The sequence below is a fragment of the Myodes glareolus genome, chromosome 2, assembly GCF_982192425.1.
Source record: "Myodes glareolus chromosome 2, mMyoGla1.1, whole genome shotgun sequence".
Lineage (NCBI taxonomy): Eukaryota > Metazoa > Chordata > Mammalia > Rodentia > Cricetidae > Myodes > Myodes glareolus.
In genome coordinates, this window is record NC_142027.1 from 22,178,523 (window position 1) to 22,190,740 (window position 12,218).

Genomic DNA, 12,218 nt, shown 5'->3' on the forward strand with positions numbered 1-12,218 from the left:
CAAAGTTATCCTCTTACCTACACACACACACACACACACACACACACACACACACACACACACGTAATAAACAAAAGAAGTTGAGAAACAAGGATCTGTACAATCTCCTCAAGTATGGAAATCGAATGAATTACAATGAATTAGCATCTAAGAGACTATACAGTAATATGTTTTGATGCATAAGCCTGAAATGGCATGTCCATGTGGGCTGGTGGTAAACTCACAGAAGGCTCTTTTCAGCTCAACTGACATTTTGAAAATAGAAGTGAATAAGAGAATGGCTGACATGTATCACTGTTAAGTGAGTTGCTTAATGGAAAACCAGCCAGGAGGGTTGCTCATTGCATGCATACACCTGGAAAACATTTTTAATACCTTTCAGAACATTCTGTATGATTCATGACATAAATGTACCAAGCACTGAAAAAAAAAAAAACAAAGGTTGAAAACCATTCTTCTTCATTTCAGACTATCCAACCTCAGACAGAGAACTACTTGACCTAACTTCTGATTCCACAAACGGCTTTGGGGAAATAGCTATTGCTTTGCCCTAGTCTTCCTGGAACAAGAACCAAATGTCCCTGAGGGCACCCAATGATACCACCGCCCCACTGCCAAGCTGGCATCAGCAAAGAGATAGGCTATTTGCAGAGCGTGCCGCCTCTGCTGTGAGTGGGCAGTAAACTATCAGGGAGATGGGTGCTGCCTGCCTGGAGACAGGGTTGCTAGGTGCCTCCGAAGTAGTGAGACCGAGAGGTGTGCGTTATTTCCCCCACGCTTCTTATTTTACACAGTGACAGTTGCAGCCTGAAAACAGAAGTGAAGAACAGTGTCTGCGGTGTTGGGAATAATGGCCACGCAAGCACCCTATGGGGCAGAAGGAGTAGGGTTGAGGCTTTTATCAGGAGCAGCAGAAAAAAAGTAATGTCATTCGGTTTCACCGTAATTGCTTAAGCAGCCTGTGTGAGAACTAATTATGAGTTCATCTGGCTCCAGAGAAACCCCACCTCTTCCCTTCTCTATAATGCTACTAAAATACCAGCATTGCATCACCACACTCACTCCCATTGGCAGCCTTTCTTAAAGAAATCAGTGTGGCTTGTCTCTGAGATCTTTACAGATCCAGGAAGCCACATCTTTCCATCACAAACAAAACATCCCTGGTACTCACTTTACCTGATAATTTACTGCTGGTCCATTATTATATCATAGAGAAATTGTTGATTTTAAAGTAGAGGAGATATGAATTTGCAGAGAAGGAAATAAGGCATAAGTTACATGCATTATATCATTACAGTAGTCTTGATACTGTTAGACACAGGACGGGTCCTGGGTTTCAAAAATGGAATGCTCATTGATATTTTGTCTCTTACTGCCCTTTACCAGACCTCAGTGTTCCAAAAGAGAGATACGCATTTGCCCAGCAAAAGGACAGAATCAGCATTGCAAGTCATCAGGCTAAGACTAGGATTCCATGACAATTTTTAGTCCAAATCAAAAATCTATATGAAAATTAGATAAGACTCCTATTCTCCATGTAGTGTCTGCCCATTATATGCAGGCTCGATGTGAGCTCTGAGAATGAATGAGCTGGCATATGGTGGTAGAGGGAGCATGGATTCAAATCCCACATTCAACCTGGCCTCAAATCCCAACTCCAAAGATTACTATGCAATACTGATTGTAGAATATATAATAGTTGCATGAAGGCTACTTGCCCTCTCTTTCTTGGATTCAACTAGCAAATCAGGAGAAAACAGCCCTTCCTTGCATGCCTTCTGTAAGGATGAGGAACATGTAAAATGTTTACATGGCACTTGTAGGAAGAGATGCATGATAAATGGTGGCACGTGTCATAAATGTGCCTCTGCTCTGGGAGTCTCATCTGAGTGCCTCGGAAAGCAGCTCTGTGTGTGTGTGGGGGGGCTGTTATAAAGAGGCTCACTGCCTGACTTTGATCATGTAAGACATCAAAATTTGGTGAAATGGAGGCAGTGAGAAGTATGGGGGGTAATACTGTCTGAAACAAGCAGTAATAATAATGACACTTCATAATTAGATTTCTGCTCTTTCTGTCTAAGTTCTAGTTGGGGTCAGAATTCAGAGGGAAAAAGAACAATGAGATATAGCAATAGCTTAGGCCACTAGAGAGAAAAATAAACACTGATCATAAGTGGGATTAGCCAACTGCTAAGATTTCCCCAGAACTCATATTTAGATATGACAAACTAATACACCAAAAAGATGCTTGCCATGGTTTACACAGATTTCTAATATTCCTGAAGGAATGAATTCTAAAATAACTGAGGGATTTCTATAGGTCAGATCTGAGATGTCTCCCAAAGATACATGTGTAAAAGACGGTTCACAGCTCAGTGCTGTTGGGTGGGGGTGGAAACTTTAAGGGGGCTTCATCTACTAGGCAGTCCTCTAGTAAGCATAGACTGACACAACACAGAAGATGGTGCCTCTCACCATTCTCCCCCTTTCCTTCTGGGCTACACCACAAGATAAGCAGTTCCCACCACTACAGATTCCTTGCTGTGATGTGCTATATTGCTATTATCCAAAACTCAAGTCTAAATGGATTAAAGACTCAATATAAATTCAACCACACTGAACCTGATAGAAGAGAGAGTGGGGAGTAGCCTTGAATGCATGGGCACAGCAGACCACTTTCTAAATATAACCCCAGTAGCACAGAGATCCTCAGCAGAGCACTGGGCCGAACTCCCAGTTGAAGAGAGGGAGGAGTGAGAATATGAGCAAAATGGTCAAGACCATGATGGATGCACCCACTGAAACAGTCTACCTGAGCTAATGGGAGCTCAACAACTCCAACCAGACTGGAAGGGAACGAGCATAGAACAAAGCTAGACCCTCTGACTGTGGGTGACAGTTGCATGGCTGGGCCAGACTGTGGACCCCTGGCAGTGGCACCAGGATTTGTTCCTATTGCTTGTACTGGCTTTTTGGAACCCATTCTTTTGGGTTCCAAAAGGCATTGGTCCTTCCTTGGGGCGATGTGCCTTGCCCTCTCTAGGGAGTAGATGAGGGTGGGGGGATGGAAGGAATGGGAGGATGGGAGGGAGTGGGAACTGGGATTGGTATGTAAAATGAAAAGAAATTTTTTGTTTTCTTTTTTTAAAAAAAATAGATAAAATAATGCTGTCTTTCTAAGCTGTATTTATCATGTATTTCTTTGAAAAACATAGATATGGCAAATAATCCAGTTACATCAACTTCAAAGGCACCACACTACACAAAACTGAACAGGGTGAATGGGGAGTGAAAATTGTGTAAGAAACATTGCAAGTAAATTTTCCAGAGCAGAATAACTGGGAGATTGAAGGAGTTCAGGGTACTTGGTAGCTGGTAGCTCAGAATAAGCCACACCCAATCACAGCCTTATTACAAGGGGGCACACAGAGTCTTAGAGAAGGGTGTAAGGCTGCAGTTTCACATCAGAACAATGTTTGAAAGCTTCTAAAGGAAATGTGTTTCCTAAGTTAGATGTCTATATTTGGTCATTAAGATGTGGGACAGATAAGAACCTTTTTATCATTCAGGGCACGGAGAATTTAAGCCATTTTCAGACACCTGAAGGAGCGAATAAACCAAAAATTTTTAATAAAAAATTAAAGCATGAGAGCCTGGTGACAGGAAGGTAGAAATGTTTACAGACTATCTGCCTGGAGATTGGAAATAGACAAGAGTCCCAGGTAACCTCGGGTGCATGGGGGGGAGGGAGGGTTGTTGGAAGGGGAGAGGGTTAGAGAGAAGGGAGTAGGGGAGGAATGGGGAAAGCTAAGTGGACTGGGATGGGGGAGGGAGGAAGGATGGATATGGGATCAGGGAAGAATATATTTCAACTAAGGGAGTCATTTTAGGGTTTACAGGAGACTTGATTATAAATGGGATCCCAGGTCCAAGGAGAGATCCCCAGATTGTTCTCTGGACAGAAGAGAGGGTGCCTGAAACGGCCTAGGCCCATAACCATACTGATGAATATTTTGCTTATCACCATAGAACCTTCATCTGGCGATGGATGGATGGAGATAGAGACAGAGACCCACATCGGAACACTGAACTTAACTCCCTAGGTCCAAACGAGAAGCAGAAGGAAAGAGAACGTGAGCAAAGAAGGCAAGATCAGAGAGAACCTTCATCCGACGATGGATGGCGATACAGACAGAGACCCACATTGGAGCACCGAACTGAGCCCCCCAAGGTCCAAATGAGGAGCAGAAGGAGGAAGAAAATGAAAAAGGAAATAAGGACTGCGAGGGATGCTATCACCCACTGATACAAGGGGACAGATCTAATGAGACTGGGACTGAACGAGGATGCAATCCAACCAGATTCTCTGAATGTGGCCGGATTCTCTGAATGTGGCTGGCCTGGAGTCTTTCTGAAAAGCCATTGACAATGGCACTGGGACTTGTTTCCTCTGCATATACTGGATTTTGTGGATCCAGTCTGTCTGGACACTCACCTTCCTGGACCTGGAGGGAGGGGGGAGGAACTTGAACTTCCCACTGGGCAGGAAACCCTGACTGCTCTTAGGGATGGAAAGGGAGGAGGAGAGGGAGTGGGGGGAGTGGGAGGGTGGTGGGAGGAGGGGCGGAAATGGAAACTTTTATAATTTAATAAAATTACTTAAAAAAAAAAAAGCAAACTCTTGACCACAACTCTGGGAATATGTCTGAGGTCAGCCTTTCCACACAGACGACATTTATTCTTTCTTCAGCGAAGCATGCTTCAGCCATCTGCAATAGCAGGTTACATGTCAGGCTGCATGCACTGAGAGGACATTTAGACAATTAGCAGATGTTACCATACATAGAAAATCAATAATAAAAATCCAAGGCTAAGGATTCAAGCCAAGAAAAACAGAGCTGTGAGTATATTAATAATTGCATTCTACATGCTATAGTGATGGTATGACCATAAAGTAGTAATTCTGCCCTAAGTCAAATTAGGATGCAGCTGTACTAGAAAGTGCACAAAGGGATCCATAAGGTCGAATATGGGTAAGATATAGGCTTGAGAAACAGGGAAAATCATTCCATTCTGAAGTAGGAACTAAGTTTTAATAGATAATGTCTGAGAAAAAGTAAAGCATAAAGCCATAACCATGGTATTTGGAAACACAAAGTAGATGTATCTTGGGGGCAGGGGAGCATAAAAAGGTTCAAAGGGGTTGATTCTAACTAAGAGAAATGGGTGAGAACATCTAAAGAGATTTTTAATTTTGTACCATTCTGTTATTTTATTCTTTAAACTTTGTTTGCCTTTTTGATTTTTAAAACTATTCAATGGGGGGGGGGAGCTTGCATTGAAATACTGCATGAGTGAGTATTTACAACTCAGAGAAAATTCTTTACTGGTAGCATCAAGCTCCTCCCAGCCCCAGGCTGCCATCTCGCCTCCAAGATTCCCATAGTTTTTCTGTACTGTATCATGACTCCTGGATCCAAATCCTTCTATTCAGTTTCTCTGTGTCCACCCTCATGATTCACCAATTTATATTCCTTGCTGAGAGATAAGGACCTACTAATTCTGATAATTTGGCATACTTACTTTGTATGTCCACCTTCCTGGACCTGGATGGAGGGGGAAGGACCTTGGACTCCCACAGGGCAGGGAACCCTGACTGCTCTTTGGATTGGAGAGAGAGGGGGAGGGGACTGGGGGGAGGGGGAGGAAATGGGAGGTAGAGAGGAGGCGGAAATTTCTTAATAATAATAATAATAAAATTTTTTTAAAAAGAATGGTTTGATAACTATGACAAATATCATAACTTAACTGATGAAATACAAGCTTTAGAAAGAATTACTACTGATAAGATATAAGCCTTACAGTGAAAATATTTGCTCAAGATCTTCCTTACCCTTCCAGATAAAGGCTTAATGACAGTACCACCCTTTTAGCTCACAAAGCACACTGACTAATGAGTGTAGATCAACTTGGAACAGACAAGGTAATTCTTTGCCATCAGGAAATGCCTTAGGTGTCCTCTGTCAAAGGCACCAATGTCAAATTTGGATTAATCATTCCCTGACACCATTGGGAAAACCCCTCCACAGAGTAATTAAAAGCCTTAATGTCTGTTGTTAAAAACCATACTGCTCTGGATGACAGAACAGCTTCAGTAGATAAAATTTTTCAGGAGATACAATAAAGCAAGTATTTTGGTAAACTTATATAAATGATCAAACAATAAAGCTAAAAACATAAATAAATGGCATTAAAATTGAGGGTTTGGTAGACGCAGGTGCAGATGTAACAATAATTTCACCAAAATTTTGACATCCAGATTGGCCTCTGCATGAGGTAAATGTGCCGTTTCTAGGGATTGGAACATTATCTCAGGTAAACAAAGTTCAAGATGGATCAAGCATATAAGGCCAGAAGGGCAGTTAGAAAAATTAAAATGACATGTGGGCAGCAATGAATTTATGGGGATGTGATTTGTTGCAGCAATGGAAAACACAGATTAATATTCCTCTAATCTCAGACATAAACTGTAAACTAACATATGGTTCTGAGAGAAATATTAAAAGGTATTATATAAGACAGTCACAGACTGTTCAAATTGTGCATAACTAGGGCACAACAGCTGTTGGTCTTTGAAAGTTACCAACAGTCCTACATTAAAAATGGTTAACTGACAAACGTGGGTGGGTGGGACCATGGCCTTTGAAATCAGAAAAATTACAAGCACTAGAACAGCTGGTGCAGGAGCAGTTAAATGCCCAACATATCAAAGAATTGACCAGTCCTTGAAATTCTTCTATATATCATTAGAAAGGAATCTGGAAAATAGAGAATGCTAACAGATTTAAGAGCTGTTAATAAGGTGATTTAGCCAATGGGCTCTTTACAACCTGGCCCTTGCCCTCTTTATTATCTAAGTGATGGTCTATTATAGTGATTGATTTAGGACCATCCTTTTACTCTTTAAGACCAGGATAGAGAAAACTTTGCCTTCACAGTGCCTACTTATAATAATTCCAAGACTCTTAAAATATACCATTGAAAGATTCTTCCACAAGGAATGTTAACAGACCCACCTTATGTCAATATTTTGTACAACAGCCATTAGAACTAATTCATAAACAGTTTCATCAATCTATATGTACTCATTCTCCTACAGGAATACTTATGTGAAGAGAAGATAATATCTTAGAGTGTATATTTTTACCACACAGAATTAAAAAATTAAAGATCTATGTAGAAATTTTTTTTGATTTGATTCTAAAGGGAAAATTGAGACTTTGTCAATTTTCAGGAATAGACCCAGTAGAAATTGTGGTACCTTTTCCTAATGCTGAAATTGCCTCATTATGGGCAGAAAATGAACACTGGCAAAGAGTTTACAGTAATGTTTTAGGAGAGATTAGTATCAAATATATCCAAAGCAAGAGACTTCAGTTTATAAAAAGAACTAATTAGATTCTACCTCATATAATAAAAAGGCAGCCCAATTTCTGGAGCCCTTACATTCTATACTGATGCAATTAAATCAGGAAAGGAAGATTGTAAGTCAGAAAAAATAAGTAAAGTGACTTAAAGCCTTTATAATTTAGTATAGAAATCAGAATTATATGCTATTCACATGGTATTATTAAATTTTTAGAACTTCTTAATATAGTTACTGACTCTTGATATGCAGAAAAAGTTGTTTTACATACTGAAACTGCTGAACTTATTCCAGATGATTTAGAATTAACTTTGTCACTTATTCAACTACAACAAATAATCAGAAATAGAAATCACCCCTTGTATATTACACATACTACATCTCATTGGGTATACTAGGCCCTCTAGCACAAGGCAATCAACCAGCTATTTGTAGGAAATGTGCCATAACCTCAGAATTTCATAAGAAACACCATGCTAACAGTCAAATTTAAAAGAAAAAATTTTCTATCACTTGGCAACAAGCCAAGGAAATTAAAAGAAAATATCTTGCTTGTTCTTTCTATAATAAAATTCCATTACCTGCAGGACATAACCTGAAAGGAACTCAAAGAAATGAAATTTGGTAAATGGATAGTTCATTTTGCAGACTTTGGAAAATTGTTAAAATATTTGAACGATACCATAAATACACATTCAGGATTTCAGTGGGCAACTGCTTTAAGTTTTGAAAAGACTGATTCTGTAATTACACATTTATTAGAAATCATGGCCATTATGGAAATACCTATACAACTTAAAACTGATAATTCTCCAACATATGTCTCTAGTAGAATGAAATAGTTTTCCATATATTACAACATAAAGCATATTACAGGAATAACACAAACTCCTACAGGGTAATCAGTCATAGAAAGATTTAATTGCAGTTTAAAAGATATGCTTAATAAAGGATCCCAGGGATAGATTACATAATGCTCTACTGATTATATATATATAATATATATATATATTATTATATATATCTTATAAATTTAGGGATAATATTTGTACCTTAAGAAAAGTTTTAAAAAGTCAAAATAAAACCAAAGGATTATGAGATTGGTGACAATAAAATTGTGCCTTAATTTTGGTTTTATTGTGTTCCATAACAGGTGACTCTTCTGACAAGAGACAGAGATTTTAGATTTTCCTTTAACAAGCATGCCTGGGTTTAGAGAAAGAAAGCCATGCTACAACTCCAATTAGGACCACAAAAGACCATTTGCTTTTATGTTTGTAGAAAGCAACAGTAACAAATATTTGGGAAGATTTATGAACTCTTATCCTGTTGAAAATGTTCTATAACATTAGACAGAATTTGCTCTTTCTCTTGGGACAGTCTTCTCTGGAAATTCATTCTTCTTCCTCAGACGTCTCATTTGTCCAGTGGTCTTGAGGTTCCTTTGTTGGATGCTTTTATTCTCCTAGAAAGACAAAAATAAAACCCTGCCCAAACATTAACTTTGGGGAGCTCCTTTTTTGTCAAGTTATATCTTTGTCAAGACAAAATGGTTTTTGGCAACAGAAAAAAATTATCTTTTAATAATAAAAAATACTTTTTGTAATATTATTGTTCATACCTGATCAAATGAAGGACTCATTAGTCTTAGAAGTTAGTTTGGATTAAATGACTAATCTGTTTGTTGAACATCACCTCTCATAATCAAGATGTCTTTCCTGTTAGAATCTAATCTTTATCATCTTAATGGTATTCATAGTTTTTCTCCTCCCGTGAAAACAAACACAAAACCTCTTCACCAATATAACACATATCCTGGTTTCCAATCTGAGGTCAATACATCTTTAAAATATTCAGGATGATTTAATTCAGCAGCATTTTTCAATGTCTCTCATAGCTATTGTTCCTTTTTCATTGAACATTTAAAAATTTTAAAATACATAAATCACTGTATATTCTATTTCTGGGAGTCTTTATTACCCCCTTTATGTTTATTAAGCATATCTTTTTTTTTTTAGTAAATTTTATTAAATTATAAAAGTTTCCATTTCCGCCCCCCCTCCCAACACCCTCCCACTCCCCCCACTCCCCCCCCTCCTTCCCCTCCGTCCCCCAGGGCAGTCAGGGTTTCCTGCCCTGTGGGAAGCTCCAGCTCCCTCCCCCTCCCTCCAAGTCCAGGAAGGCGAGCGTCCAAACAGACTGGATCCCCAAAATCCAGCATATGCAGAGGAAACAGGTCCCAGTGTCATAGTCAATGGCTTTTCAGAAAGATCCCGGGCCAGCCACAGTCAGAGAATCCGGCCAAATTCCGAGAATCTGGCTAGATCACGTCCTCGTTCAGTCCCAGTCCGACTGGCCCTGGTAAATTCTCATCAGATCCGTTCCCTTGTATCAGTGGGTGATAGCATCCCTCGCAGTACTGATTTCGTCTTTCATGTTCCTCCTCCTTCCGCTCCCCCTCCGGACCTCGGGGGGCTCAATCCGTTGCTCCAATGTGGGCCTCCGACTGCATAGCCGTCCTTCTCCAGACAAAGGATCTATGGTGATAAGCAAAATATACATCAGTATGGTCATGGGCCACGGCCGATTCAGGCACCCTCTCCTCTGTCCAGAGAGCAATCTGGGGGATTTCTCCTTGGACCTGGGATCCCATATATAATCAAGTCTCCTGTAAACCCTAAAATGGCTCCCTTAGTTGAAATATATTGTTCCCTGATCCCATATTCATCCTACCTCCCTCCCCCCCATCCCCGGTCACCAAGCTTTCCCCGTTCCTCCCCTACTCCCTTCTCTCTAGCCCTCTCCCCCTCCATCGACCCTCCCACCCCCCCATGCACCCGAGGTTACCTGGGACTCTTGTCTATTTCCTACCTCCTGGTGGATAGCTAAATAATCTTCATCAGGTTCATCTTCTTATTTAGCTTCTCTAGGATCACGAATAATAGGCTCAAAGACCTTTAATTATGGTTAGAATCCACTTATGAGTGAATACATACCGTGTTCCTCTTTTTGGGTCTGGCTTACCTCACTCAGTAAAGCGTTTTCTATTTCCATCCATTTGCATGCAAAATTCAAGATGTCATTGTTTTTAACCGCCGAGTAAAACTCTAATGTGTATATGTTCCACACCTTTTTTAACCATTCTTCTATTGAGGGGCACCTAGGTTGTTTCCATGTTCTGGCTATTACAAATAGTGCAGCTATGAACATAGTTGAACAAATGCTTTTGTAGTATGTTAGGGAATCTTTAGGGTATATTCCCAAGAGTGGTATTGCTGGGTCCTGAGGGAGGTTGACTCCCAGTTTCCTGAGAAACCGCCACACTGATTTCCACAGTGGCTGCACGAGTTTGCATTCCCACCAACAATGGATGAGTGTTCCCCTCACCCCACATCCTCTCCAGCATAGGCTATCGTTGGTGTTTTTGACTTTAGCTATTTTGACAGGTGTAAGATGGTATCTCAAAGTGGTTTTGATTTGCATTTCCCTGATCGCTAAGGAGGTTGAGCATGACCTTAAGTGTCTTCTGGCCATTCGAAGTTCATCTGTTGTGAATTCTCTGTTAAGTTCAGTACCCCATTTTTTAATTGGGTTAATTAGAGTTTTAGTGCCTAGTTTCTTGAGTTCTTTGTATATTTTGGAGATCAGACCTTTGTCTGATGAGGGGTTGGTGAAGATCTTCTCCCAGTCAGAAGGCAGCCTTTTTGTCCTACTGACAGTGTCCTTTGCTTTACAGAAGCTTCCCAGTTTCAGTAGATCCCATTTATTCATTGTTTCTCTTATTGTCTGTGCTGCTGGGGTCCTACTTAGGAAGAGGCCTCCTGTGCCTAAATCTTGTAGACTACTTCCCACTTTCTCTTCTATCAGGTTCAAAGTGGACGGGTTAATGTTGATGTCTTTAATCCATTTGGACTTGATTTTTGTGCATGGTGATAGATATAGAAACAGAAGAGTCACTGCCTAACTCCTTTTATGAAGCTACAGTTACCCTAATACCAAAACCACACAAAGACACAACCAAGAAAGAGAATTACAGGCCAATCTCACTCATGAACATCGACGCGAAAATTCTCAATAAAATACTGGCAAACCGAATCCAAGAGCACATTAGAAAAATTATCCATTATGATCAAGTCGGCTTCATTCCAGAGATGCAGGGCTGGTTCAACATACGCAAATCTATCAATGTAATCCATCATATAAATAAACTGAAAGAAAAAAACCATATGATCATCTCACTAGATGCTGAAAAAGCATTTGACAAAATTCAACACCCATTTATGATAAAGGTGTTGGAGAGACTGGGGATACAAGGATCATACCTAAATATAATAAAAGCAATATACACCAAGCCGACAGCTAACATCAAACTGAATGGAGAGAAACTCAAAGCCTTTCCACTAAAATCAGGAACGCGACAAGGCTGTCCACTCTCTCCATACCTCTTCAATATAGTGCTTGAAGTTCTAGCAATAGCAATAAGACAACATAAGGAGATCACGGGGATTCGAATTGGAAAGGATGAAGTTAAACTTTCGTTATTTGCTGACGATATGATAGTGTACATAAGCGACCCCAAAAACTCTACCAAAGAACTCCTACAGCTGATAAACACCTTTAGTAACGTGGCAGGATACAAGATCAACTCCAAAAAATCAGTGGCCTTCCTATACACAAAGGATAAAGAAGCAGAGAGGGAAATCAGAGAAGCATCACCTTTCATGATAGCCACAAATAGCATAAAATATCTTGGGGTTACTCTAACCAAGGAAGTGAAAGACCTATTTGACAA

General features: G+C 40.1%; 1 long non-coding RNA gene across 1 annotated transcript in view; it reads right to left on the reverse strand.

Moving 5' to 3' along the window:
- Positions 1–9,612: 9,612 nt before the first annotated feature.
- Positions 9,613–12,218, reverse strand: part of LOC146895691 (uncharacterized) — a 44,674-nt gene continuing 42,068 nt past the window's right edge. The window contains exon 3 of the long non-coding RNA XR_015735774.1: positions 9,613–9,963. This is a non-coding gene — a long non-coding RNA (uncharacterized LOC146895691). The remainder of the gene's footprint in view (positions 9,964–12,218) is intronic.